Source organism: Eretmochelys imbricata, chromosome 1, assembly GCF_965152235.1.
Source record: "Eretmochelys imbricata isolate rEreImb1 chromosome 1, rEreImb1.hap1, whole genome shotgun sequence".
NCBI classification, from domain to species: domain Eukaryota; kingdom Metazoa; phylum Chordata; order Testudines; family Cheloniidae; genus Eretmochelys; species Eretmochelys imbricata.
Window position 1 is genome coordinate 266,454,620 of NC_135572.1, and position 6,164 is coordinate 266,460,783.

Below are 6,164 nucleotides of genomic sequence, written 5' to 3' on the forward strand. Positions count from 1 at the left end.
TCACGCTTTTGTCACCTCTCAGCTAGGCTACAATAATGTGATGTATCTGGGCATGAAGACTTCAGCTCTCAGGAAACTCCAACTAGTATAGAACATTGCAGTGCATCACCTCAGCAACACGGGCAACTGTGAGCACATCACACCTGTCCCCTGCTCTCTACCCTGGCTTCTCAGAGAATATCGAGTTGAAGGTCTCAGAATTTATCTTCAAGATGTTCCACGGCCTGTGCCCAGGATATCGAAAAGACAATCTAAAGTTACAGGATGAAGACCATGGTTGACAACTTTGCTTCTCTGACACAATGGAATCTCTACCACAAGGGTAAAGTTTGTCTGTGCAAGAGACAGAGTTTTCTCGGGGGTCAGTTCAAGAATGGAATGAACTCTGAGGGCCATCACAAACCTCATCGCCTTCTGCTCAAAGGGCAAGGTGCATTCTTTGACCTTACCTTCTTGAATATAAACACATAGCTCTGTGTGTGTGTGTGTGTGTGTGTGTGCACGCGCACCGGCAGCCCTCCTATCAGCTCTCCCCACTGCCTCCAGTGCCTCCCGACCACTGGCGGGCCCTGCGGATCAGCGTCTCCCCCCGCTACCCCCCAGTGCCTCCTGCCCACTGCGCACAGCTGTTTGGAGGCTGGGGGCGGGGGGAAGGAGCGAGGACGCAGCGTTCTTGGGGGAGAGAGCAGAACTGGGCGGGAAGAGGCGGGGTGGGGGTGGAGCGGCGGTGGAGCCTTGGGGGAAAGGGGTGGAGTGGGGGCAGGGCCTGGGGTGGAGCTGGGGGTCGAGAACCCCCGGCACTTTGAAAAGTCAGTGCCTGTGGTATGTTACTATTTAAAAAACCCTTCCAGAACATTCCACGGGACACACTTCTCCCCCTGGGGAAAGGATGAGAGAACAACCACCACATAACAAATGTTAGTAATGTGCTACTGGAAGGCGCTCAGATACTACAGTGATAAGCACAATATAAAAATCTTATGGAGAACAGAATAGACCTGCTGTGTGATTTTAGGCAAGTCACTTCACCTCTTTGTGGTGCTATTTCTGTAGTAGGAGGATATAAACATAGAGAGCCATGCTTTAAGCAGCAAATGGAGAATTCCCTAACCACGAAGTTCCCCCACTTATTAAGATCCCTGCTTCTACACATCCTGGTCCCTCTGGTACCTGGTGAAGGACCAGGTACTCTATAAGATTAAAACCTAAATTATAAACCAATGTGTATACACACAGCAGTTCAAAATAAACTTCAGTTCCTTAAAACTATTTAAACTTCTATGTTCCCTTTTAAATAGTCTTGAACAGTATTCTAAAGATCAGGTCTTTAAGGGGGTTTTGATCAGTCTTCCAGATGTTTTCTCACTTCTGTTGAGTTTGTGCATGGCATTCCCTGTGGAGGGGGCTCACTTCCTGACAAAGTACCAGCAGGCATAGGTGCCGACTCTGTGGGTGCTCTGGGGCTGGGGAGCCGACTCCGTGGGTGCTCTGGGGCTGGAGCACCCATAGGGAAAAAATGGTGGGTGCTGAGCACCCATCGGTAGCCCCCCATCAGCTCTCCCTAGCCCCCAGCGCCTCCCGCCCACCGGTGTACCCTGCGGATGAGTGCGTCCCCCTCCCTCCCTGTGCTTCCCGCCCGCCTGCCAGCCGCAGTCAGCTGTTTCACAGCATTCAGGAGGTTCCCGGAGGGGAGGAGCATGCTCAGGGGATGGGCGGAACTGGGTGGGCAGAGGCAGGGCAGGGGTGGAGCAGAGTCAGAAAGAGGTGGGGATGTGGGGAGGCCCTGGGGGAAGTAATGGAGTGGGGGGCGGGCCTGGGGCAGAGCTAGGGGTCGAGCACCCCCAAGCACTTTGGAAAGTTGGCACCTGTGCCAGCAGGTCCCAGATCCTCTCTTCACTGGGTTTGGAGTTTTCACTAGTTAGGATGTGGGAGACTGAGGAGTTAAGAACAGTTCCAGATGTCTGAGAGCTTTTGAGCCAAACTTTGTTCCCTAGCTCAAAAGGTAGTGCTTTTGTTCGGTAGCGCTTTTGTTCTGTGCTGAACATTGATGTTTTGTTGCTGCTGAATTTTTATTTTGGCAACCTATTTTCAAAATTCGTGCAGGTTGGTCTACCTAGGTTTAAGTTGTATTTGTGCCACAGATAAAGGCATCCTTAGTCATCTTCCCGTGAGAAATTCTGCTGGAGATAGTCTAGATGCAAGTGGTGTTGATTAATATGCCAGGAATGCTTTATATGAGTCCACTGATTTTTGCAGAACATTTTGTAGTCTGCACTCACTGGCAGATTATCCAATGGGCCCATGGGGCATATGCCCAGGGGCCCTGGGGAAACAGGGGCAGGGCTGCGGGGGAAGGGGCAGAATGGGATGGGGCCATGGGCAGGGCTGCAGGCAGAAGGCGCGAGGCCGATCCATGGTTCAGTGCTGGGACCACTCCACTTGCTCTGGCCCTGGCCCCGGCCCCAGGAGAACTTAATCCGCCTCTGTCTGCACTGCTCCTTCCACCTCCCCCTGTTGGCTCTGGGGGTAATGTGGACTACTAGTCTCATGTTCAAAATCAAAGTCCTGTGAAATTCTGGGAATGTTTCAGAGGTAAATTGAGGGTCATTATCAGATATGAGGATTTCAGGAACTCCATGACTTACATATATTGACTTCAGTTTCTGTATGACCTTTGCCGATGAAGTCCGCGTACCTATAGCCAAGTCAAATATATCCGGAGAAGTAATCAACTACAATAATGTATATGTGTCCTTTCCAGAAAAACATCTGTGGCTACCCACCTCCAAGGTCTGTCAGGTAGCTTTGTAAAAAGTAATGGTTCTGGCAATTGTTTTTTTTTTTTTTCTTCCTCTTGTTACATATATTGCAGTCCTCTACTAAGGTCCCAAGGAATTTGCCTACTCAGACGGGGCCACCATACAGGTTGCTATGCTTGTGCCCTGCACTTGATTATACCTTGGCATACCTTGTGGATTGTGGAGAGTATCTGTTTCTGAAGTACTGCAGGGATAAGAATGAACTGGCCTTTGAGAAACAGGCCCTTGGCCATGTGAAAGTCATTTCAGTCCTGTCAGTATGATAACAGATCTGTTGGAAGTTGACTGCTTTATCTCCACTCTCTTTGGCAACATTGAGTCATTTTCTGGCAAGTCTGATTCTTTAGTTGTTCATCTCTAATTTGCTGAAGTCAGCTGGCAGATGCTGCAATTGCTGCCAGAACACGGTCAATGTAGACTTTGACATCTTTCTCTGAAACCTCTTCTGTTGGTGGCTACTCAACTGGGACTCTAGATAGAGTGTCCGCTGCTATGAGTGCGTTCCCTAGTATGTATGTTGCAAGAAAATCACATTAGCCATAGTCAAAATCTTTGAATCCTAGGTGAAAGGTCATCCAATGGTTTTGAACCAATAGTGCTACTAAGGGCTTGTGGTCTGTTTCTGTGTTAAAATTCAGGCAAAACAGATATGCACTGAGCTGTTCACAGGCCCACATGACTGCTAGAGCTTCCCTTTCCATTTGGGCCTACAGTTGCTTGGTCTCTGTGAGGCTTCTTGAAATGAGGCAGCCCCAGTAGCCTAATGGATAAGGCATTGCCCTCTTAAAACAGGGATTAGGGGTTCAAGCCCCATCTGGGGTGAAGAGAAGTTATTTTTGGGAGGCGGGATAGCTCAGTAGTTTGAGCATTGGCTTGCTAAACCCAGGGTTGTGAGTTCAATCCTTAAGGGGGCCATTTAGAGATCTGGGGAAAAAATTGGGGATTGGTCCTGCTTTGAGCAGGGGGTTGGACTAGGTGACCTCCTGAGGGCCCTTCTAACCCTGATATTCTATGATTGTATGAAGGCAACCAGTCTGTGGTCACCTTTTGTCTGCTTTTATGTCAGCACTGTTTCTAACCGCTATGAACATATACTGCTGCTACAATTGTTGGGTAGTTTACCGAATATTGTGCCAAAACAGGTGGAGACGCCTATAGTTCTTTTATTTTACTACATGCATTTTGTTGCGGCTTCCCCAAATCCAGATATTTTGACCATTAAGGAGATCTTTTAAGGGTTTTTTTAGATGAGCTAAATCTGGTAAGAATTTCCAAAAATGACTAATCATGCCCAGGAATCTTCTTATAGCGAAAACGTCTGTAGGTTCAGGTAAGGCGAGTAATGCCATCAGTGTGTTTGAATTCAGCTGAATTCCATTTGCTAATGATGTGTTATATCTGCTTCTTTCCATGTTCACATTTCTCATTTCAGAGTGAGGCCAGCTTGTTGGAAGCATCTCAAAACTGCATGTAGTTGCTCATCATGTTCATTTTTATCTCTGCCGTATACTAACCCATCATCTGCATGGCAAAGGGTGCCAGGCAAACCTGAAATGATCTGAAAGAGTTTCTTTTGGAAATGTTCTAGTGCTGAAGATGTGGTGCTGAAGATATGGCAAAAGGAAGATGACCAAAACAGTACCTTTCAAATGGGGTGATGGATGTATTAATTCTTAGCAAGGGGGATTTGCCAGAAGCCTGCTGTAGCATCTAACTTTGAGAAGACTTTAGCTTCTGATAACTGAGTTAATTTCTGATTAACTGAAGGAAGCAAGTATCTCTCTCTGCACATGCTTTTATTAATTTGTGTGAGTTCCACACAAATCTGGATTTTGTCATTGGGCTTTGGTACTACAATCATCCCTGGACTCCAGTCAGTGGGTTCTTCTATCTGGGAAATAAACCCTCTATGTTCCAGTCTCTTTCATTCTTCTTTAACTTTCCCTAACAAGAGTTTAGGGATGTGACCTGGAGCTTTGAGAGCAAAGGGAGTTGCTGCTGGTGTCAATTTTATTTTGTACCCCCCTGACAGCTTTCCTAGCCTTGTGAAGATTTGTGGATACATCTCCTGTATAGTTTGCTTTCTGCCATTAATGCATTCCAGTTTCTCTACTAGCTGTATTCCTTATATTGCTGGCAATCCTAGTAGGGGAATTGTTAGTCCATGTATTACATATATTTGTTGAAGAAATTTCTGTCCTTTCTCCAGTTTCCCAAGGAACTGGCCACAGACATCCAATGGAAATGGCCCACCTTCATTATCGCTTCAAAAGGTTTTCTGTCTCCCCACCCCACTCTCCTGCTGGTAATAGCTCATCTTAAGTGATCACTCTCCTTACAATGTGTATGATAAACACCCATTTTTTCATGGTCTGTGTGTATATAAATCTCCTCACTGTATTTTCCACTTTATGCATCCGATGAAGTGAGCTGTAGCTCACGAAAGCTTATGCTCAAATAAATTGGTTAGTCTCCAAGGTGCCAGAAGTACTCCTTTTCTTTTTGCGAATACAGACTAACACGGCTGCTACTCTGAAATGCAGTGTTACTAGCCCCATGGAGATTCTTATTTTGTCTTTGCAGATCTCCATCCCTGGATCAGTTATAATCTTCTTTTGGAATTGCAGTGATTGCTGCCCCAGTATCAATTTTAAATTTAAGGTTTCAGCTGTTTAGATTCATGCTTGCATAACATAGTTTGTATGTTCTGTTGAGGATATAGTCCCTAGAAATATGAACTCATTGTCAACTGATGATAACGCTCCCTCTTGGATTGTTCCACTGCTCTTGGTGAGGTGCATGCTATTGCAAAATGTCTCATTTTATGGTATCTCCTACATTCTGCCTCTTTACACTGTTGTCATCTGTGGCTTGGTGTTTTGCCACATCTTCCACAGCTTTTCCAATCTTCCCTCCTATGAAGGTTTTTTGGTTTTCCACTCTCTAATTGTGCACTGTTCTTATGTTTTGATTTGGTTCGACTGCTGCTTTCACATTTGTGCCTTTTCTCTTATTGTGTTAATGTTGTCTGATGCAGTCTCCCCTGTGCTGTTAGCATGTAAGTCACTTTGCTGTTGCTTTATGGTTTCTTGTATTCTCATTTTTGCTGTATGTAAGCGGGGGAATGGTCCTGTTATTGTGGGGAACTTTCCTGGCTTATAAATAACCCCTGTGAAATGGGCTAGTGAAAGGATCTGAGTCCTTGCACCCACTTCCTTTACCCAGAGGCCTGCCTGACCTCGAGGGCTCCTCTTCCACTTTCCTGTGTGGCAGAGTCCTTGTAACCGCAAGGCTGAGGGGCTCGACCCCCAACCTTGTCATGGTCACTTAGGAGAGGGGCTGGGG